This window comes from Opisthocomus hoazin, chromosome 2 (assembly GCF_030867145.1).
Source record: "Opisthocomus hoazin isolate bOpiHoa1 chromosome 2, bOpiHoa1.hap1, whole genome shotgun sequence".
In the NCBI taxonomy this organism is placed as follows: domain Eukaryota; kingdom Metazoa; phylum Chordata; class Aves; order Opisthocomiformes; family Opisthocomidae; genus Opisthocomus; species Opisthocomus hoazin.
The window spans coordinates 1,768,423-1,792,554 of NC_134415.1; positions in this window are offsets into that span (position 1 = coordinate 1,768,423).

The window sequence follows — 24,132 nt, forward strand, 5'->3', positions numbered from 1 at the left end:
ATAAAGACAGTTTAATAAGACAATGAAGTAAATACTAATATTAACACTACTACTGATAATAGTGAATATGCAAACCAAACTATATACTACACAATCTTCTCACCACTCAACGATCAAGTCTCAGCCAGTCCCCGAGCCACGATCACAGAACTCCGAAATCACAAATATCACGAAATTCCCAAAAAAGTTTGAACTCCTGGACAAGAGAGGCTTCGAACAGACAGAAATGAGAAAGAAGGAATCCTGCTCTCCAGCCAACCCCCATGGTGTGGAGTATTTCCCTTAGCCAGGTTGGGCTATCTGCCTGGCTGTGCTCCCTCCCAGCCGCTGCACCTATTCCTGCACATTAGCTGAACACGAGAAACTGGAAAAGTCCTTGATTTCATAGCAACAACTGAAAACAGTGTTACCATCATCCTTCTCACACTACAGCCATAACACTACGGCTACTGGGAGGGAAATAAACTCTGTCCAAGCTGAAACCAGGACTCTTCCTCAAACTCCTCGACAGGATGGGGTCATACAGACCTCTGGAAACCTGATCTACGACTATGTCAGTTGAAAATCTGATTTCTTTGCCCTGGGCAAACTGGGGTCAACTAAAACACGAGATTTCACTGCCTCTCTTCCCTAAAGATCAGCAAGGACCTTTTGACAATCAAACTAGATACTAATAGCATTCCATGAATTGACACAAATCATACTAAACGTACAGGTGGGTTTTTCAGTAGTACCTAGATGTAGTAACACTAATACTGGCATCAGTTGGGATTTTCTTGTTGTCAGCTGTTCGTATAAGGCCAATAAATATAGCCACTTATTGTAGTGCTTTTAATCTGGAGTCGCTTTGCAAACTGCAGCAGAGAGCAAGCATTAAGGTGCTAAAATTAGTTTGCACTGCAGTAGTAACAAATTAAAAATGGCACACTGTTACACCAAGCAGTGTACAGTTCTGCCAATTGATTTATGAGGTCAGGAGTAAAAGAATTTATCACCTGGCATTATCTCTGCCCAGATTTAATGCCTGCCTTGTCATCGATGCACCAAAAAAAATATAGGAGTAGAGAAAGGTCTCTTCCAAAGACAAGGGCTGTTTACAAAGGAGTGTTTCTCACTAAGACACCTTAACAAAATAATAGCCTCAGTGGTCTAAGTCTCACAGCATAGTGAGAAATCTGTATGGTGGTGGCTTCTGGCTCCAGACAAATATTTTTAAATTGATTGTCAAATGGTGAGAGAACTGGCACGTCACCTCCAGCCGTGAGGAGCATATTAAGCTGTGGGCTGTCTGGCATCTTTGCTCCCCCTTTCTGTCTCCCAGTAGAACAAATTTAATGGCAGACTGGTCCTTTGCTGATGTTCAGAACTACATGTTCTCCACTAACTCAAAGTCTCCTTTCAAAAATAAGCACTGACAAAGGACAGAGAACGACTTAGGTTCCAGTATGAAAAATCATAGGAAGAGAGGGAAAAGGAAAAGGTAGTTCTTGATTTATGGTGAGGCTTCACCTTGTTTGAAAAAAAAAAAAAATAGTGAGCAGACTATCAGCAGTACTTTAATGTAAGAACTGCTGCCAAGTCTCACCTCAGACGTGACTGCACTTCAGTGACAGAAGAGTATGTCCCTCTCTACTATATGCTGAGTACTGGACTGGAAGAGAGGGTGTAAACAACAGGGTTTATTATAATGGCATTCTTCTGAAGAGAAACGAGAAGTATGTACTCAGGAGACCGTAAGAAGGTTATCAACATTACTACTCTCATTGTAATCCTTAATATAAGAATGATTTGAGTATCTTCCACTTCTACTACGCACAGGCACTCAAAATCACAAAAGTTCTAGTTCACAGTCTTACAATAGGCAATTCATGCCCTATTTACTGCTCAGAGTCCATGAAATTTATTGCTGGAAAAATATCTAGTGATTCACATTTTAAAAGGGAGGACAGGGGATTCCAGAGACTCTATTAAATCCCAGTGAAAAGGTTCAATGTTATTAATTCCTAGGAAAAAAATTTCTACATCCCCTCATTTATAATTATGCTAAATACAAATGAGTACAACCAAAGCTGTAAATCTAATGTCAAAAGTCAGCAAAAATACTTACATTTTAAAACTCTAAGTACATCTTTAGGGCCCACTAAATTCCAAACCTGCTTAAGGTCACATAATTTGCTGTGGTCAGGCTGGGAGAACTTAAGTTTTATGTGTTTTGCTGAGTTGTATGCTGCTACACTGTAGCAGACCTGAACTTTGCTACTGGCCAGTCTATTCTTAATTAAAATAGTCTTCCTTTCTGAACACACTCAGACTTTGGAAAAGATCAGCTTTGGCATTAGCTCATTTCTAATTACAAGTCATACAGTCTTAATGCCAGTGCAGCCAAGTGCAGAACCCCCCAGCTGCCTGTCATTCTGTACATGTCTGTACAATCATTCATCTTCAATTAATAATTTAAATATATTCTTAATTAAAAACTATTGAAAAATGTTAAGGGACCTGCATATGGAGATGTTTTTTTCATTTCTCAATTTTATGCAGCAACAAAGCAAATACAAGTATCACCCGGAACTGCGTTTTACAGACTCTAAAGCACAGAAGACAACATGGTAGAAAAGAATAATTTGTTAGGGATTTGACCTGGGGGGGAAGACACATTTCAATCCACCTACTAGGGCCTTAGCTCAAGCTTAATTTTACCACTAAATCCAAAGATTCCATAATAATGTAAAAAACCCTAATTTCTCTCATGTAGTCGCTGTACTCAAGGAACACATTACAGTTGGTCATTTGTATACAGAATTATTTTGCTCCCATATGTACTCCAAAATGGGACTGACAGAGTTTCACAGGCCCTTTGGCAGTTAAGGAAAATGAAAACATTTGTACATGTGCCCACCAGTTTCCATTTAATAAGGTGGGGTTTTTCATATCAAAAGTGGTCACTGTTCAGCAATACAGACTGTGCGTCAGATTTTGCGACCAAGCCCAAGTAAATTTTAGACCCATAGAAACCCAGTAATTTTAGCAGAGTTTTGTCTTATGCACAGACCTGCTTCCACATCCTACCAAATCTATTGCTCCTCTTGCTGAAAAAGACTAGGTTATGGTGTACATTTCTCAGTAACACCAGCCTTTTCTTTTCCAATGTGCAGTAAGAGAGTCGAAATATGTCTTTAGTTCTCAGAAAAGAATGTAAGCAGTGCCTCACAGTACTGAAACTGTCCCTGCAGTGATCTCTGAAACAAAATTCAAGCCACCTTCCTTAGCTCCTGACCCAGGGTAGCGTACTGTGTTGTAACCAACATCTGCAGAGTCTCACCATCTTCATCTGGGCTACTCAGCCTCTTATACAACTCTGCATTAAGAAATTCTCTTTCAAAAGCTCTTCATCTGGAGCCTTTAAACATGAGGGTGTTCAACTACTTGCAGCAGCTTGGCGTAGTACAGGGCCTGGGAAAACACTCCAAACCATAATAAGTGTAGACCAGCTCCATGGCGTTGGAGACTGGACAAACGTGACCGTGCTCACTCACAGGCTTGTGCTGCAAGTAGAGTTGGAAGTTTGGGAAAGTGAACCAGACCACTCCCATCATCACTTGTTTTTCCTGTGAAATCCACATCCATCTTTCTACTTGTAACTAGCTGCTACACCGGGTGGGGAGGATGAGGATCTACTCTGTGACTGTCTGTACTCACTTGTGCAAGGGCAACTCTAAGATCCTGCCCCGAGAGAGTAAAATCATCCCACTGAAACTGGCCACAACACTGGGCTTTGGAGCCTTCCTACTGCAAATAGGGTAAAATATCAAGAGCAGCGTTTCCTGTAGAACCAGAAGAGTCCTGGTGCATTTCCTACATCCAAGCTCTTGGCTTCACGTCAGTAATCGAGACAGAACAGCACCCCATCGGCCACTGCTGGAAGAGGAGCTGAGTACTGACACAGGAGGAGGTGTAATGGCCAGCTAATAAATGAATCATGGACAAGTACTGGAATAAACATACACTGTTGGTGTATAAACACAACTAAAGTGCGTAGGCATATTAATGGGTGTCCACGCATCTCTCAGACACGTGTAAGTAATTGAGACATCATTACTACATACGCAAGGGGCATGAGTAAACTGAACTCCCACACACCTTTTGATATAGAAACTCAGTGTTCTGTAATAATTAGTGGCTAATTTGTATTGACACAGGTGCGCTTGGAAAGTTGCTGTGGTTCCCTGATGTGCTCTAACTCACTCAGTTTCAGCAAGGGTAAGGGCCACCGAGCCTTTGCTATTAGTTATTTCTGCAAGAAGAAAAAGGTTTCAAAGAGCAAGTTAATCTCCAAGCCTAGTTTTTCATCTCACTAGTGAACATTTTGTCTGGCTGTTATTATGTTGTATGCCACGCGTTTGTTATTTCTAGGCTTCTCTAAGAAGTCCCAGCAGGAGAAGAGGTCACAGGGCCATACAAATACTACAGCTTCTGAATAATTTATTTCTCATTTCTATGTTTTTGAAGATCTCTGCTGTGGATCCCAGTTTCCCCTCCCCCATTCACAAATGATATTTTATTACTCCTCGGTATTCTAAGAAAAATCTTTCAGCAACTTCCAAAGACGTTAAATCTCCAGCAGAATGCAAAGGTATGAAATAGGGCAACCACAAAGATCTCCAGGAGAAGAGGGAAGGGGGACAATATTACTAAATACAAAGATTAACCAAACAAGGAGATATACAGAAAAAAAGCCAAATATCTGAGGACACTAGCAATGCAATCAAGTCTTTATTCTATTTGAGCCACTGGTTCATTTGTAGCCCCCAGTGCTCATAGCTTAAAAATGTCACCACTGGCATACTGCTGACCAAACAAGGAGATTATTGCAGATAATTCCTTGCACTGGACATTGCTTGGGAGCCTCTTTACTGAGAAGTGGCTGAGATTTGAGCTTCCCTCTCCACTGTTAAGAGTCACTTCTTTCAGACAAAATATGAGGTCACACAGGTAGTGACTAGTTCCGCCTTCTCCTGCGCTACTTATATTTCGTACCTAAGCAATGAAATTCTTACCAAGGCTACTGCTCTGTCGTTTTTTCTAGAGTGATTTGGATCCCATCAAAATGTGAAATCTTTTGGTGGTTATAAGAAAAATGCAGTTGTACCCAAGGGCTAGTGTTAAAATGCAGTAGCCATTCTTATGCCCCTGTTTGCAAAGGCAGGCACACGTTGTGAATACTCTTTCTAAAGATAGTGAAGAAATCGCACAAAAGAATTTCGTGGTGGTACAGAGGAGAAACTCAGTAATAAGTGCCCTTGTCTTTAATCCTCTTGCACTCATACCTAAAGCAATGGTTATTCTCCGAGACCTTACTGTCCAGGGAGCATCTGGGAAAACGAAGCTTACAAAACAAAAGGTGACATAAAAAAAAACCATACCAGGTAGATATAAGGAAATAAAAAGTCAAAACAACATCCCAGTGGAAAAATAAGCGTGACATATTTGAAAGGCAAAAGTATGTAAGAAAATAAAAGTTACTTTTTAAACCCTTCTTACATGTTTGCAGAAAGGAACACAAATTATGAACATCTGTGTAACTACACCAAGTGTCCTCAGGATGGCATTTTCAGGGAAAAGCTCAATTGATATGTTATTACCTAGACTACTGAGGCATGGTAGACAGCATTTTTCAATGTGTGGTAGCTCTTTGGCTCAGGGCCAGCAGGTAGCTGTAGCACAAGCCCTCGGGAACTCCGCTGAGCCCCATGGAGGCTGTTAGAGTTCTTATATATCTATCAGATATTAAAGTTTGTCTTGCAGTTGTTTCTCAGATCCATTCAGCTGTGTGTTGACCAGAGGCGTGTAACCTGACTGCAGGATGTCCTTGTAGAAGGCTGTCTGAGCATCGCTGAAGCTTTCTTCTGTTGCCAAGTGTTTCTTCTGCTTCCACGCATTTTATCATCCAGCAGCTTCCTCCCTTATTCAGCATAGCACGAGTAATAGAATGAACAACGTCCTTCAGGGCGGAGGCTTATGTGCTATCACTAATTAGCTTACAAGACTTCCCACCCTGAGGGATGCAGGAGGTAGACCTGGGAGTTAGTGGCTTGGAGATTAGATTTATATCACGCATGTGGATGTAAAGTATTTAATAAGTACGTCCCAATACATTCACAGGGAAGTTCCAAAGAGAATCTCACCACTACTAATGATCTCTATCTGGGCTAAGGCACCAAAAGGAGTATTTTAAACAGGAATTCCCTTCCTAGGAAATTGGGTAACCAACAACACATAGCAGCTCAAAAGTTCAGCAAAGCAGTTCTTTGCTGGTGATGGGCAGAGGTGAAGGGGGAGGAAGGAGAGGACAAACCCCAGAATGACATGGATCAAAGCAGCATGGCTGAGCAGGAGACAGGAAGGCTCAAAAGCATTTGCTGTGGGTTTCATTGTTTAGGAAGATATGGCACGAAGCAATAGAGTAGATATTAAACCTATGTTTTTGGTACTTAATTCCCATACCTAAGGTTCCAAAAGTTGGGATATTCCTAAACGCTGACATTCTTTCACCATTCATCAGTTCGCACTGCCACCCTCCTCAGCATCCCACTGAAGAACCAAGACCAGCTCATGCCAGTCTGCAGATCTGTATCCATGAAGATCTTTATGCAAACTCTTTGTTAAAAGTGAGCAGCCTTGACCAAAACCTCAACATTAGTTCTATCCTCCAGCATTCCCGTCATGCACATACTAACTGCTTATTCCCCACATGAAAGGTTTTTTTATGTATTTCCACAGAAAACTTTGTTTAATATTACTTGACAGCCTTCCTTTTTAGATTGCATTGCTCCTGACACCAAAAGCCAAGAACAGCTCAGGAAAATTCTGTCCTAACTCCATTGGTACAGCAGTATCTGTTCCAGGATATCAAAGATCTTATTCCTCCTGCCTGTCTTATTGGTAACAGTAGAATCAAAGACCCTTGTTATCTGCAAATCCTACAGTTGATCGGAATAAACTCTCACTCATCAGCGCTTCCTATCTTCCAATGCCAATTAATAGAAATTTAAATCATTTGAGAAACAATTCCGAATCAATTTGTTTTGTTACCAACCTCCCAAAAGCCAAGGCACTGAATTTCCAGTGAGTATAAACCCATGTCTAAAGATACTACTGCCTTAGTTTGTTCTTCTACCTCTGGTCCTTTCTCCCTTCCTCTAGCAATATGCTGTGAATAAAACATCTTCTCCAAGCTTGGAACAGCTAAAAAGCACAGTTTGCTGCAAAGATGCACTACTCACTTTTTTTGTTGTTCTTGCTGCTGTTTAAATAATGCCCAAGGTTAGCAAAACATGGGGTACAAATAATGTGAAGAGCTGGTGAGCATCTGGCCTTTATCACGCTACAGCCATCCTATGGTAGCTCGAGACCCGGAGCAGGAATACCTTACAGAGGATGCTGACCAAATGCAGCAGCACCACTTGCAGAGTGAAAGGTTGCTTCTGTAAGAGCAAGGTTGCTACGGGCTGAGAACAGCTAAAATATTCCATACAGTGTTTAATTAGCCTGGGTTGGTGGATACTCCTGCTGATAAGCTGTCACAGTTGGAAGATCCTAGAGCAGAGCGAGCAGGTATGGAAGCAACCGCATTGCATAGGAAATGAATTCCAGTTGTTTCTGGCTGAAATTTGCCTGTTTGAAATTTCTCACCATGGAGGAGAACTAATTAAGTCCCGAATGCTCCTGACTGTGGTGGACGATGTTAATTTTTGTCTCGAATTGTAGGGTGCTGAGAGATGTGCAAAGCCATACAGAAAAGTACTTGTGTGAGCAGGTCATATGAGGTCTTAAACCCTGCTACATGTGCAGCTCCAAAAGTTCTTTTTGCTCATCACATTATTTTAGGGGTGGGTTTGTGGTTATGCAGGTGAGCAAAAAAAACCAAAAAGTAAAAAATAATCTTAGGTTTCAATCCATTGCTCACAATAAGCCTGCAAAACATCTCTGAATACCAAATTATACTTTCCATGAAAAGCTCTGCTAGCATTAGCTGAAATGGCACAGCAGTAGGCCTCCAGTGATTCCTCTGGAGTACCCAGGACTGGGCTCTGCTAATCCATAATGTTTCATTTTTATAACTCTGTCACCGCATCCAATTTGTATGTTTAGAAATTGAAAACTTCAAGTTATTCTGGTCTCATTTACAGCTTACAGGAAGCCCTGGGGAAGTCAGGCCTTTAGACAGTGCAGCATGGCTTGCTCCATCATCTCTAAAAGATTGTAAGGACAAGGGTTGCAAGGAAAACCACCAAAACGTTATGAAATACAGTTAGGTGGCAAAAATATGGTTATATGTAACTTCATTCAGCTTCCTGTTGCTTATATTTTCTGCTATGGTACTCAATGACAGTGGCCTTTAGTATTTCTGCAGGATCCACTTTTTGGCCAATGTGGGGACTGGCTGAGCAGTCGTTCGTTACTGTGGAGTATCTTCACAGCATGTGGACTGTGACTTCTGACTCCAAGCCTGTTTCTGAACCAAAATGATTAATTCTCCCTTGGCTTTTCTGCAGCACTCCCCATGACAGTGCCTGAACAGGAGTGGACATTCACAGCCTGCAAGCATCTCCTCCATCCTGCACATGGGCAACAGGGGCACAGATGTGTTAAGTTCAGAAGGTCTCTGACTTTAGACTTCACAACTGGGCACTGGGTTTTTTCAGCTGGTGTGCCCAGTACTGCACACCACCACTTCTGCTCATAGCACAGCTCCAAGAAATTCAGTCACAGCTGAGAGAGCTCCCATCTCAGACACCATAAATGGCATGCAGAAAAAATGGCAGGAAATTCCTTGACACTTGTGGCAAGAATGATTTTAAATTCCCACTTAACATCACACAGAATTTCTGTGGCAAGAAGAGGAAGAAAATCCATCTCTACAGGCTGATGCTCAAAGATATGACCCAAGAAACTGTAATTTCTCTCCTTGCAGCTGCCTATCTAATTCACTACGCCTATTTAAAAGCACACAGACACAGAGACCAGGCACTTAGAGGCAATCATCTCCTTTGTTACACTTTCCTCTCTTCTCTTTTAGGTAGGCCCACCCTGCACACAAGTCAAAAATCCTGAGAAAATAGGGTAGTAAGCTGTAATCTTAAGCAGGAGTGCTTAATGGAGCACACCAAAGTTGCACCAACAAATTAATTTTGACATTTCCTAGCTTTTGCGCTTTTGGAGGGTTTTTTTGCTACTTCACTGTTTTTTCACACGGGTATATTTGTTTCTTCACGCAGTGTTGTGCGTGTGTGCGGTTGCCATGGTTTTCAAGAGGGCAGAGTGAGAAAGTGAGAATTTATCCCAAGGCATCAGCCTGGTCATCAGTAAGGCTGTAACCTTCACACGCGCCACACGAACCTCGGCTGCTTCGGATGGAAGGCTGACGGCTGGAATAGCCTGTCATTGTCAACACGGAGCAAGTTTAGAGGTCAACAAGATTAGTACTGTTTTTCTGACTGCTCTGAGTGTCGTAGAAGATTCTACATATTTCATGGAAAACAGCCTTGAATAAAATGTTTTCCCCTAACTCTAGGCAAGGTTCATTTGGAGCAATTTCGTAGCTCAGTTTTGTAGACATTCCCTTGCTAAAAGGCACCTTCAGCTGATCTCCAGGAATGGTGGCACTTCCCACAAGGGCACTTACACTTGCCTGCATAACCTTCTGTTTTCCCACGCAGACAGATGTGCGAGTTGCCTCACCTTGCCTCCTCTTCACGTCTACCTCTTCCTCTCACAGCAGAAAGATGGAGATAGAAGAGAAACGTTCATGTGCCCACAAGACCTACAGGGAGGTCAGGTACTATTGGAAAAGAGGCACAAAGGCACCTTTTTGTGAGAAAATATTCCAAATTGCCCTAGTTCATCCTCCACAATTTGCACGCTCTGATTTTCTTCATATAAAACATATTTTTATTAGATTGGCTTTGCTGCAATAAAACCCAAGCAAGACTAGCCTTTTCCACAGGAAAGCAAGAAAAACTATATTTGGGCATAGTGGATGAGGGGACTGAAAACAGACAACATTAACCAGCCTATGTTGTTTGTTGGACTGGAAGGCTTGCTCATTCCTGGGTTCAGGTCCTCTTTTCTGGAGAACCTTTTTCTTAAAAGAAAATAAAAAATAAAAAATTGCAAAACTCACAAAACTGTATCTGCCCTCCTCCGGCATCTATGTTCTCATTGATTACTGAGCAAAGCCTGTCCTACCTCTGTCTGTCTGCCTGTGTTTCTGGTACAGATTAATGATCTGACAACTTACTGTGTTTTAATAATATGCAAACTGTGATCCAAACCACGTCAGAGTTTCAACATCACAGCACAAAGTTACATAGATGCCTTAATTTTCTTTCTCAAAGAAGCTAAATGTCAAGTCAATAGAAAGTTGACTAGTATGAATTATTATAATACTACTCTTAACCCATCACAAGATCTATAATGGGTGTCATCATTTTCTAGAAGTAAAGACACTAATACTATTATTCTAATAAGAGAGAAAGACAATACATTAACTTCCTGCCGTTCCTGTTTTATTCAATTTGGACGTTTTGAACTCAAATCAGTAAAGGAAAATAACCCAGCGAAATCAAAACCCAGACATTCTGTTCCTACACAGAAAAGAAATGACCATTTGATTAACGACATATTGGAAAGCTATAGTACTTTTTGCAGAGTTTAAAATAGAGCACTGAAATAAACTGTGCTTTGCAATAAATTTATCTTGATGATCATTGAAGTTATAAAAGTGTGATACCTTTCTCTTTCCTTGAACACCTGAGCACCTTTTCTCAGCTGGTGTTTTTTAACTCATTACAGGCTGTCAGAGGAACACTGTGGGTCTGATCCTCCAGCTTTGCACATTTCCAGAGAGGTAAACTTACAATAGAAAGAAGTGGACAGGAAGTAGTAGCACACCATTTCTAGAAGGTGTTATTTCTTTCCTGTTCATTTTGCTTACGGTTTTTAAATAAATTCCTCATTCCCCTGGTGTGAATGATCCCACTTGGTTCAAGCCAGCACGCAGCCCAGCTAAGTGCTCACTCTCTCACAGAAGCCTCCGAGTTTGGCTTTCTGTATTGTTCACTTCAGCTAAAGGTCAGACAGAAATGGCTTGCCTACACTTGAAAGGATTTCCCAGGAGAGCTCTCTGGGCCAATACTGCCAGGGAAGACTGGATTTCATGCTGCCAAAACCTTTCTTACGATACTGTAACTTAAAATAGGCCCTCACATGGCACCGGTCTCAGACAATAAGACAGAGTACGGGTATTTTTATCAGGACATCTATATGCATAGCTGAATCGCTTTGGCATACAGATTTTTGAGCAATAGATGGATAAAGGAAGAAGGGATGAATTCATGTGATATCAGAAAATTAAAAAAACAAAAAAACAATCCAGTTAGTAAGCCTGAAGCCGAAATTCTATACCTCTGGAAGGCAATGGCGTAAAAGACTTGGAAGTAGTGCACAGCAGCTCTGTAGAAGATCTAAATGGGTCCTCAAATGAAATACTCTGCTGTGGATGACGTAATCTGTATCATGAGATTTTGAATAAGAAAATGCGAAATAATTAGATATGAAAAATGGTAAATGCATTGTAGTGAATACTGAAATGTAACAGACACGTGCTCCCTGCAATAAAACAAGGTCACACAGCAAAATAGCATGGATGAGCTGAGTCAGCCTTAGGAAAATGATTCCAATTTGGTGCTACTACGATGTAATATTTTGAAGTCTGTACTGTTTTCTTACAGATTTGACAAGCATCAGGCCCTTTCAGGCAAAAATCCCAATGCACCACCCAAACACTGGAGGAAAAACAAGCAGAGAGACAGTTTGGTTTGGCAGGCTTGTGGGTGATGTACAGACTGCGACGCTGCATCACTCTGCATCAGGAGTACGGCGTCTAAAATAGCACTACCAAGGTCCAGGGTTTGGTTGTATGTTTGCCAGATGCAAAACGGAAATAGAGCTGTGCAAAAGCTATTTAGTCAGAAAAAGCTCTGATGTAGCTGAGAAGTGTCTCTAAAGTTCATGTAACTCTGGTTAGTGATTTTAGTTATCCAGTCAAAAAAAATTTTCTTTTACATATTTACACAGTACTTGATCTTAATTTCAAAATATTTAACTATTTCCTTGATGTAGATACAAAGGACTAAAAGAATAAAACCTAAATGTAATTTTGTATAAGAAAACTTTTTTCTCTTTTTTTTTTTTGACAGCTACAAAATATTTTGTTCTGTTTCTTCAAGACAAAAGAAAAATCTTTCTTAACAAATCCATAAAAACATAGTCATTACCACTCGTATGCTGATCTGTCCAGCTCTGACTGGTTCCAGACCTGGGCCCCCGTGTCCAAACTTTTTGAGATGGTAGAAATTCACGCTTTATTTCATAAAATTTCAGTCTAGCCTGAACCCAGAATATGGGATGACTGTTTCCATTTCTGAGGGAACAATAGACTTTTTTCTAGTGGTAGTAGCCCAGAAACCATAAACACCAGTCATAACTGATACTGCACAAGCTACAAATGGAAGAGTCAAATAAAAACTCATACCTGAAGGACCTAAGAGGCCACTGAGAACGATGAAATATCTACTGCACTAGGTTTACTGCAGCTGGATTTTCGTAGAGTGTTAGATATAGGGATTCTGCCTTACAAATTTTATTCAAATTGGCTTGGATATGAGGAGAGTTACATGAACAATAAATTGGTTGAAAAAAATCTGTAAACAGAAAGTAGTGATAAATGCTACCGTATGAAGTAGGAAAACCATATAGTGTAGTGATATAGAGATTAGCATTCAGTAGAACCTCTTAATTTTCATCTGTGTCCAGGCAATGGGCAGTAAGTACCTTTTTTTTAATATACATATATAAGAAATATGTGCACTCACACACATACGCAGACGAGCAAACTAGGAGATTGTGTAAATTCTAGTGAAGAGATCACGGTGCTATAAGGGGATCCAAAGTCTGGAAGCAGCTGGTACGTCTTAGGAAACAAGAGGCTTATGTCAAATGTTCACTAGTAAGAAAACTAGAACACAGAGGTCCCGAAGGCAAAGCAAGGGTAACAATGACCACTACCTTAGAAACAAGTTTTCTGCGCTGTACGCTAGCAAGAAGCGCAACAGACTCTGGGGGATGGACATCCTGCAGTGATACACAGCACAGCAAAGCAGAGAAGACCGGCCAAGATGCTCCCAGCATATCCCATTCATTTCTGTGCTCCTCAGTATCCATTACTGACAAATTAGTAGTAATTCTGAGAGGAGGAAAAACCTGCAGCCTAATGGTAGTAGTATCTAGGGCACAGTTCCGCTGAAGTCGATGACAGGCACCTACACGCCTTTGAGGATCAGGCCCTCAATCTCGTGTAGAAGGATTTGCTTATGAAGAAAGATTAAAAGGTCTAAATATGAATTGCTCAGCTAAGCTCTGACTAAAGGGAGACGTGATAACTGCCTATAAATATTTGAAGGGTATAAACATTAAGAAGGGCGATGAAATATTTAGATTGGTACAAGGGATATAACAAGGAGTAATGGGATGAAATTAAGAAAGTGAAAATTTAGGCTGCTCCCTGACAGTGAGGTATATTTCTTCCGTGAAATAATTTACACTGAACATCACGAAAATCTTCTTCAACCTGAGATGTATTAACCTGTTCTAGTCTCCCAACAGTAATGGCAGAAGTCTCATCTTTTGGGGGCTGCTAAAATTAGATGAAACAAAGCATAAGAAAATGAGCAGAGGGCTATCTTGGATCGGCCAGAAGACTCTCTGGATGACCTACCTAATAAATCTATTCCCCTACTCCAACTTCTCAGACTCCTGTCAGCTTTTTTATCCAAGAACCCCACAGCATTTCCAGCATAATCTTTGTAATAGGGTAAAAGAGATAATACAGTCTTGGGAAGTGGATACAATTTGCTTGAGAAGGCATCGCACTCACCTTTTATTACAACTGTGATCCAGCAAGTACAAGGTAGAACAGCAAGCGTCCTGAGAGGAGCACACCAGCGTTTGCAACCAGCATTAGGACAGACTGACTACTAAGACAGCGGTGGGGTGTGGGAGAGAAGGACTAGCTAGAAAATGAACTTGTACATCACAGAAATACCATTTAGGAATCAATGTCGTGCCTCTAAGGTTGGCATGCAAAACCTTGCAGTTTTATCAGTTGGCTTGTGTCTGTTCAAGCGTGACACGCCGTAAGTGAAACGCATCTAGTTAGAGCATGACCTTGTCCGTTCACAAAACAATGCAGTGTTGTGGAAAAGAGGGAGTGCACTACCCCAAGGAATACCACTGCAACAGCAGAAAAAACAGCTTCAAAGTCTGAGCAGAGCTTGCTTTCTTCTCTGTCAGCAGTGCTCAGCTAGTACTGAAGCTTGCAAAGTTCCCGCTTGCATTCTGCCCATGATGGATTTGCCATCATAGCATCGCTATTTGTTAAATCAAACTTTGGAAGGAATTCAGCAAATAGGCTCTCAGGCAGACAGTAATTTAATATTAGGCTGTTTAAAAAAAGCAACAACAGCAAAAGAAGGCTGGATATCTCAGGAACACATGGAAGGAAAGATAAGATGATTCTGGGTGAAGAGAGATGGAAAGAATATTTAGCTATTTGAATTCCACTGTAGGAGAAAAATGGTTCCACTTTTAAATAATTCCATTACTTTTTATAGTCAATTAAAATGGAAGGCAGTAATATTCAGCATATCTCAAGAATTCATCTCTAAGAAACGGACCCTGAAGATTTTAGAGCGTTCTTCATCGGCTTGATGCCGCACCGCACGAGACAGGGAACCCTAGCAGAAGCAGACCTCGCCTCAACTCACTTAGGTTAGCTCTCTGGTGTACAAAAAGTGACACCTAACTCTCAGTTTCAAATGGTGTGTATTTGTGTGTGTTAACTCATTTTTAATCGCTTCTCTAAATGCAACATTTTCAAGACAACAAGAAAACTTAGATGACTGGCATGAATTTCTAACAACTGAAATGGTCACGGGCAACTTTTTCTCATATTAGAGACCAGCAGCAAGCCTCATATGACCAAAACCCCCATGCTGGAACATTGCCAACTCAGCGTGCCACCTACTAGTCACAAATGTACAAAAAACAGCTGTTGACCAGGCTAAATACTTTCAATTTTATGATACCTGATGAACACAAGACAGTAGCGTTACAGTTTAACAACTACACCCAGTTCTCCAACCTAGTTAATCCTGACTGGGCCACTGGCAGTAGTTTGCCTTTCAAACTGTACTCTAGGTCAGGTAGCCAAACTTTTGTACTTACACTCTTACTCTAAAGAACCTGTGGACCACAGCTATTTATTAAATATAGATTTTTCTTTAATACAATTGTAGGTAGGTGTGTTGAGGGAGACACAACTGAAATTAAGTCAGTCACATTTAGTTAAGACTGTATATTGCAGGAAGAAGAGCAAACTACCCTATTGAGTGTTAGCTCCTTATCATGGGTGCAGTTAGGGTGGTTTTTGTTCATTCTGTAACCAAGGTGATGGAATTAGTTAATCATAAAGCACGAACAATGCTGCTATGTCCCTTGTACAGCCCTGTTCATCTGGACATTAGGTCTGGGAACAGAGGGTTTAGTCCCTAGGTAATCATTAATGTTAAACAATAATGGTGAAGGGGGATTTTTAATAGAAATAGCGTTACCAAATAGTTGCAGGTGTATTTGTGGTACCTATCTGTTGTGTGAATTAACTGAAGCAAAAAGTTATACATCTCCCCCCAAAGAAGTTAGTTTTAATTAAAACCAGCAGGTGCCTAGAACTGGTCAAGACGACCCGTGCCGCAGGGACAAGAGCCAGAAGAGGACTGAGTTTGGGCAGAAACTGTGATGAAGAGGATAAGCCTTCATCTTGGGACCCCCGGCGACCACCACTAGGAGGCACTGCGCAAGCGCGGGTGGGAGGAGTGTATGAAAATGGACTGATGTGACTATGAAAGGAAGGACTTATGTAATCAGATGAATATGTATATTTTGATCTATATAAACTGCACGAAAAGGGTATGGAGTATGCACATTCAGTGGAATTATCCCCCGTGCATCCAACGTCGCAATAAAGAATGCCTGCCTTTTAACACTACATTGGTGTGACGAGGTTTATTCCCGGATTTTCGGTGACAATTCTACAGTAAGAACTTGTATCTAGTGCTCTGACACAGCATTTTTGTAATCAGCTACATGTGCATTTAAATATTGGCATCAACTACACTTGTATGAACAGAATTTGTCCCAATTCATATTTATGCAGTCTCAGAGAAGTCAATGAGCCAAATTCCACGCTCAGTTGTACCAGCATTAATCCAGAGGACTTAACTGGTCTCAGTGGCTTTGCTCTGGAGCATGGAATGTGCCTTAGCGTAACTTCATAGCATATAAATCAGGATGGGACAGGTTTCCTCCAGTAAACAGTGAAATAGCATCTTCAGATCAATCTCAGGACACTTTCACAGGTTTACTTTGTGACTTCAAAATGTAAGGCTGTGAACAGCGCATGGCAGGTTTTCTTGATTTTGAACCTGCATTTTGTATTAAAAACCACACAAACCAACCAACCACAATCACCTCGCAGGCCAGCACAGAAGAACATCAAATGCTTTATTCTAAGTGTAGGTTATAGAAAGTAGGACTGGAAAGGACCTGAAGGTACCATCCAAATTACCCTCTGGTCCAAGACAGAGTCTACTCTATATAAATCAGTCCTGACAGACGTCTAACACAAGCTAAGAAACATCTGATAATTGAAATCACAGAACCTTGTTCTATAAACCCATTTCAGTGTTTAACTGCCCTCCCTGCTAGGAATCGCTTAAGCACAAATCCACAAAATAATTCCATATTTAGAAGTTGGATTAAAGTGGGATTTACAAGTCCAGAACTGAGATCCTCAAACCACCTGCCTAGCTGTCACCATCTTGAGAGGCACATCCCTTTTCCACATCAAAGTTCTGCAGACACCTAAGGCTTGCATTTGTTCTTATGGAGGAGGATCCCACTTTTGTCAAGGCTGAGTGACTCAGCATCTGGTTCATGCTTGCACCATGCTGGAGGCAATCAACAGGGAAAGCAGATGGAGGATGAAGAGATTCAGTCTAGAGCACATGGTCTTGGCAACACCATCAGATTAATTTTTGCAAACCCACAGTGCCAACTGCCACCTTCCTTCAGAATGAAAAGGACAGAGGAAGGAGAAAACAGCACCACGGCACTCAGGCACCCGCTCTCTCCTTCAATCAATAGCTGAAGTACTCCAAAACAAGAGCTTGGACATGCATCCACAATTCCTTCTTCTGATTAAAAAGGCACTCACCTACCAACGTGGTGAATCCCAGTGTTGTTCATCCACTTCCACTTAACAGGCTGGACAATGAGCATCATCGCAGTTATCTAAAACCCAGTACCCATGGCTAATTTCAGAATCACTGATAAGAATCCCTTTTGAGAGACCATTATAGAGGTTTTGTGAGTCACAATGGCCCTAGAAACTGCCTTTGGGACACCTGTTCTTGGGAAACATCTCACCTTTGTGTCCTGCAGCAATGTCCATGCAACAGGGTGGTGACTGAAATACGGTGCACTTCGAGGGAAGAGCTCTTCTCTGGACCACGGAATCTGAAGACATTGTCAGCAAATTACAACGACCCAGAATAATTTACAGTCAAGGGCTTAAGACTCTCCTAAAAGAACAGGACAGGAGTTCAAGACCCCAAGGTACAGCATGACTCTGAACTCTTCCCTTCCCCACTCATACTAATGGGTGATCCTGTCTTCAAGTACAAAGCAAAGTACCCCACATTCCTTTCGGCCCCTGTGTGCCCGGGGGTCTATTGTTGGTTTTGTTTCTTGAAAGGAGTGACTTTCCCACTAGCATATTTTCTCTTAAAAGGCACAGGTGCTTATCAGGACCAATTCCAGACAGCGAATTCCAAAAAAAAGGTGAAGAAGTTCCTTGGAAGCAAGAGATCTCAACTCAGATTTTCTCCCCCTGCCCCGAGTTGTATAACACAACATTGCCTCCAGTGGATAGCCTCTACCCAATCCATACTGTCAGGTTTGATAACCGGCTGACCTGAGACTAATGCTCAAACCAGTCTGGAGACCAATGGGTTTTGTCAGTCTCCATTTCGGAGACCTCTAGCTTTCCCAGTGTGTTGCACAGGGGAGCTTGACGTCTCTTGCTGAGGTTATAGATTCCCCCGCAGCAGCCAAACACCTAAAACTTTGGTGTTACAGCACGTAGAGCTGTAGCAGATTTCCGATTCCACGCGTTAGCCCAGTCTGTGTGCTGCATGCTATATTGTAATGAACATTTCGGCAATAAAACCTGACCAAGAAAAACTCTGGACGACTTAATTATTAATAAAGATTAATAAGCAGATTGATTTCAGAACTGGAAGAAAATGCTAATATTTTAAAGAAATGCATTGCTTTAGGAACTCATGACTTGACTGCCTTGGGGTACAGAGACCGTGCCTGGCAGCTCGCACCACGTGGTATCGGGAACTTTTCAGCGCGGAGCACTGATTTCAGCCGTATTAGCACTAAAGACCAAAGCACCATATGAGGAATTGGCACTGTAAACAGAAAATTCATAACAGGTGCATAATAGGCTCTTCTACAAAATGTTGTGGACCTTTTTCACACCCACAGATGACACATTTGTAATAACTGTATGCAGATAACTGCAGGTTTCCCAGAGTCCACTCTGTGCGCTCTTCTCAGGTTCAGCTTCCAAAGAAGCTTTTAGTTCCACCCACAAAAAACCATGCCACCCTACCGTGTTTTAGAGGCTATAGATATTAGCAAAAGAAGTTTATGTTAAATGTATTTTTGCTGATTTCAGGTTTTATAACTTTTCTCCAGTCATTATTAAATATCACATACGAGTAGCTTGTTTCAACAAGATATCACGTTTTAAAGCAATGCAGAAATATATTTTCCACTTTGTGTTGACAATATTGTATGTGATGTTTCTACATCAGTTCTTCACTAACTTTGCAAAATCAACACTTGATCAGTCCAGACAGTAAAAAATATGAAAGTAACCAAACTATATATTTCTCTAATTTCCACCTGTTCTATGGAATATTATCAATCTAGCAAAGGGGGAAGAAAAAATAAAAAACAGAGAAAAGCCTTTGGCTTATTGCTACAATGCAGTAAAAACGAGACCAGTGCCTAAACCTCACAAGCAACCTTAGTTTAAAAAAAGGAAACCAAAATAATAAGCTTTTCTTTTGGCTGCAGCTAAAACTTGAGTCAGTCAGTGGGCAGTAAGCTGATCAATGTGTCTTGAGGCAACAGAAAGGTTTTTCTTCCTTGTTATTCGCTTTTTCTTCCTTGTTATTTGCTTTTTCTTAAGTTACAAGGGTACAGCAGCTTGAGAGAATCACTACAGCAACTAAGTGATGAAAGAAAATCAGCTGAAAAAATCCCTGTCCATTGCAAAGGGCAATCACCGATATGGCTGGTTGGATGCCTCTCGTCTGCCCAGCTCTGTACAGGGCTCAGGCTCTGCTAAGGAAATAAAAAATCAATTCAGGAAATAAAAAAAAAAAAAAGTCCTTGTCCTTCCATAAGTGTTTTAAGGTGAGGAACTGACAGGTTTTGGACTGTCCCAAATCCCTCCAGCTGCTGTCTTCCAGCAAGGAGACGGCAGTGAAGCACTCGCTTCTCACGGTCACCGGACACTGGTGGCAGCTGCAGGAGCCGAAGCGCTGCCAGCATCAGGGACAGACCCCAGAGATGACCCATGGCAGTGTCATGTCCCTGGGAAGAGCTCGAAGCTGAGCACCCAACGCTGACCCTGCCGCAGAGGGAGTTACGGCCACCCGGCCGCAGCTCGGTCCGGGCTCAGACAGAGAATTCACTCAGCTCCCTGGCCCTGGCTTTGCCCTCTTTCCTCACCTCCGTGGAAAATAAAAGCAATTGCTAATTACCTGAGAAAGATAAAGTGCGACACAGGAGCTGAAAACTACCTTTTAAACACAGACTTCAAGGAAAGGGCAAGCTATTAGCAACACAGCTTGAAGACCCGTGTAGCAAATTAGACAATTACACATCTTTCCTGGACAATTGCTCCCAGTTTCTGTGCAGATTAAGTTTGCCAGTTGAAAACAAACCATCAAAAAAACCCTTTTACCTTCATCACCAGCAAGGAAACCACCCTGGCATGAAAGCAAAGCGTTCTTGTTTCCCAGCACTTCTGGCAAGGAAGCTCCAGCGCTTCTGCTGTTGCTCAGAGGTTCCTCAAGCCACCAGGCAGACAGCACTTGGGGTTTTTCCACTTGTCAGACTTATACTGCTTGCTGCCAGCGTTTTCCAGAACACCAAAGAGCAAGGAAAGTGGTGGGGTTCAAACAGGGCTGGTACCGTGGCTGGAGGGATCTCCCTGCCGAGCAGCAGCGAGGAGCACCGAGCACCGCAGTGAGAGATGGGTGAAAACGGGGAGGAGGTAAATCCAGAGCCGGCCCTTTCGGGTTAAGGCTCGAGCTGCCAGCTGCTCACAGCTACCTTCCCAGCACCAGCCAGAGGCAGGAAAATGCCCTGTGTGTATAAACCAATAAAGGGAATTTGGGGATGATTTTGTAACCAAGGTGATGGAATTAGTTAATCATAAAGCACGAACAATGCTGCTGTGTCCCTCGTACAGCCCTGCCCATCTGGACATTAGGTCTGGGAACAGAGGGTTTAGTCCCTAGGTAATCATTAATGTTAAACAATAATGGTGAAGGGGGATTTTTAATAGAAATAGCGTTACCAAATAGTTGCAGGTGTATTTGTGGTACCTATCTATTGTGTGAATTACTTGAAGCAAAAACTCATACATCTCCCCCCAAAGCAGTTAGTTTTAATTAAAACTAGCAGGTGCCTAGAACTGGTCAAGACGACCCGTGCCGCAGGGACAAGAGCCAGAAGAGGACTCAGTTTGCACAGAAATTGTGATGAAGAGGATAAGCCTTCATCTTAGGACCCCCGGCGACCACCACTAGGAGGCACTGCGCAAGCGCGGGTGGGAGGAGTGTATGAAAACGAACTGATTTGACTATGAAAGGAAAGGCTTATGTAATCAGATGAATATGTATATTTTGATCTATATAAACTGCACGAAAAGGGTATGGGGTATGCACGTTCGGTGGAATTATCCCCCGTGCATCCGACGTCGCAATAAAGAATGCTGCCTTTTAACACTACCTTGGTGTGACGAGGTTTATTCCCGGATTTTCGGTGACAATTTCACCCAGTCACGGCAGGAGTGCAGTGCGTAGCACCAAGCAGCTCATCACCGTCCTAAAGACCGCAGAGTCCTTCCCTCCCAGGAGTCCACAGTCAAAGGAGCCATTTCTCACCTAAGCACACCTTCTGACTAGCACCAACATCATTATTTCCTAATGGCCCACAGCTGAGACGTGACATGTTTCCAAGACGCGCACGTGAGAGTTAAAAGTCACTGGTTTTACGGAGGGAAGCAGAATTTGAGAAAAGTGACGAAAGGAAGAATATAAAATATACAACAGGAGAGAGCAAAGATGACACGAGGGGGACAGAAAAAGAGTATAGAAGGTCAAGTACGGGTGGGGAAGAAGAAACAGGTCCAGAAGATAATTATGGTAAAGGTGAGGGAGCAACATCAGGATCAGGAAACCCATAAATGTACTTACCGGAAAAAGAATAACGAACATGGAGTCATGCCAAGAAAATTAAAAGGCTTTAAAAAGCAACTGAGAATGAGGGGCCTGCCAAGCTACATTCATTAAATATTAGACGCATTCCACCAGTATTTGTCAAATTTGTTTAACAAATCCTATTTGCTGCCATAGCTGGCCAAGTACTCTCCGGCAAACACGTTGTTTAACAAATGCCAAGGAAACGAATTCCGTCATCTATCCAGCTACTATTTCTCTAATTATATCATCCATTCCAAAAGTAAGCTGCCTGTTGTTAAATTGGTTAACTGGAATGAATGCTATTTGTGGCAAGGAGAGTTTACTCCCTTCGTAGCTGATGCACGTATGGGTCCTGTCTATAGGAATAAGAACAGGAGGCTGGCAGCGCTACAATTAACTACCAGACCCAGCAACCAGTATACAAGCTGTTTTTTTCTTTCTTTATATCATGCAGGCACAGGTAATTTTCCTCTGGTGTAGTAGGACTAGTCCTGTGCCTAGTGTCAATTTTTGACACCCAAATTACTATAATTAAACTGCTCGGGGGCTGAATTCAAAGTTGTAGTTCCCAGAGCATAATTTACCTCTCATCTGTTTAAATACACCAGTGCTTTGTCAGATTAGCCTTGTCCCCATTATTGGAAGGGCATGTGACAAGGTAATTATCACCTCAGCACTTATTCAAATCAATTTGCAGTACTGTTTAAAGGCAACACCTTTTCTCCTTCATACCACATTTTTCATCCCAAAGTGTATTATGAATGAAGTACTATTTTAGAAACTGAAAAGACATTAAAAGGAAGTGTAGATACAAAGTAAACTATCAAATGTTAGGAAAAATGTAACATTCAGTGCTGTATAGGTGACTTTAATGTAGACCCTTGGTGTCCATATGTTACGATACAATCTTTAATAACGCAACTGCATAGGAAGTTTCCACGTGACCCTTCCTTCAATCGGTGCACAAGCTGGACGGTGCTCTGGGACTGAATTAGCTATTCAATATTTCTTTTTATCCTCTTCATTCAACATGCAGTCTCACCTTATTTACTGCATAACATCCATACCCTGCTCTGAATACCTAATTATTAATTTCCTCATGGGCTTTTCTGTGGCACTCATCACCACGGTATCTGATGTTTCACAAATATTAATGAATTTACCTTCCAACCCTGTGAGAAAATCTAATAACACTTCCCTCGTTTTGCAGTTGGAGAAAGGAGACCAAAGACCATGGGGATGGCCTACGAGCCCAGAGAGAACTTGGGAGCAGAGACAGGTTTAGAGCTGTGGCTCCCTGGACCCCCAAAGCCAGCCCACATGGTCTTGCTGGCAGAGGTGCCAAGGACTCGTAGACTGCACTCATCTCAGCTGCGGCTGCTGGTGCTCAGCAGCCACCCGGGGAAGGAACCGGTGACGGTGGCCGCTCTGGAGGACACGCTGGCCAACGCTGCTCCCGCTGACCTCCCCACATCCGAGAGCCTCCCTTAAGGCCCCTGCCTAACTCCAGCCATCTTACTGTGTTGTGTTAGATGGAATCACAGCCCGAAACTACTGAGAGAAAAACTGGGAGAGCACTCTATCACTAAACAGTAATAAATCTCAGGGGCCTTCCATTTGTGACACAGCTTCACTGAAGGGTCTGCTGCTGGATCCGCATCCCCTGTGCCTCCTGCTCCCCGTCATGAAAGTCACTATGCTAATTCTCCACCTGCCACCTGGCAGAAACAGAAATGGATTCCCATAGCTTCTGCGCAACTGGTGCCTCCAGACAAACGCAGCTGGGGGCAAGGAGAAAGTGCGCTCACATATATTTGGGGAACTGAGGAGGTGGGTGGGGAAAGCCTCAATTTACATGGGCAACTTGGGACTTGGAGTTATCTTCATGGTTAGGTTTGTCTTTTTTTTTAGCTAGAAAACATCTGTTAGAACAACAAAGCACAAAACCCAAGTATTACACAAGCTGCCAAAGATCAACCCAATGTCATAGGCCACTTTTTTATTTTTAAAGATGTTTTTTCACCTCAAGGTGTTCTTCTGACGTCCTGTTGAACACATCTATGCATGCAAAGGCATAGGGGTCCGCGCACATTTAGCTCTAACTCCGAGCCGTTCAGGCTCGTTTTAAACTCTGCAGGACAGATTCTCCACAGAAAACTCTTCTGTCTTCCCCACTTCATCATCGTGAGGTAAAAACAGAGTGAGTTTAACTATCCAGATGCGGTCTTTAAAGCTGCAAACAGCATTTATCTGTCACTCCAAGAGTGCTTATTTTTCAAGGGAAAATGGCAAGAAAGCTGGGATGTATATCGACTCTGGTGACCTTGCCAGCTACCAAGGTGAATTTTCACAGAAGACTGTTTGTCCCAGTGACAAATAACGT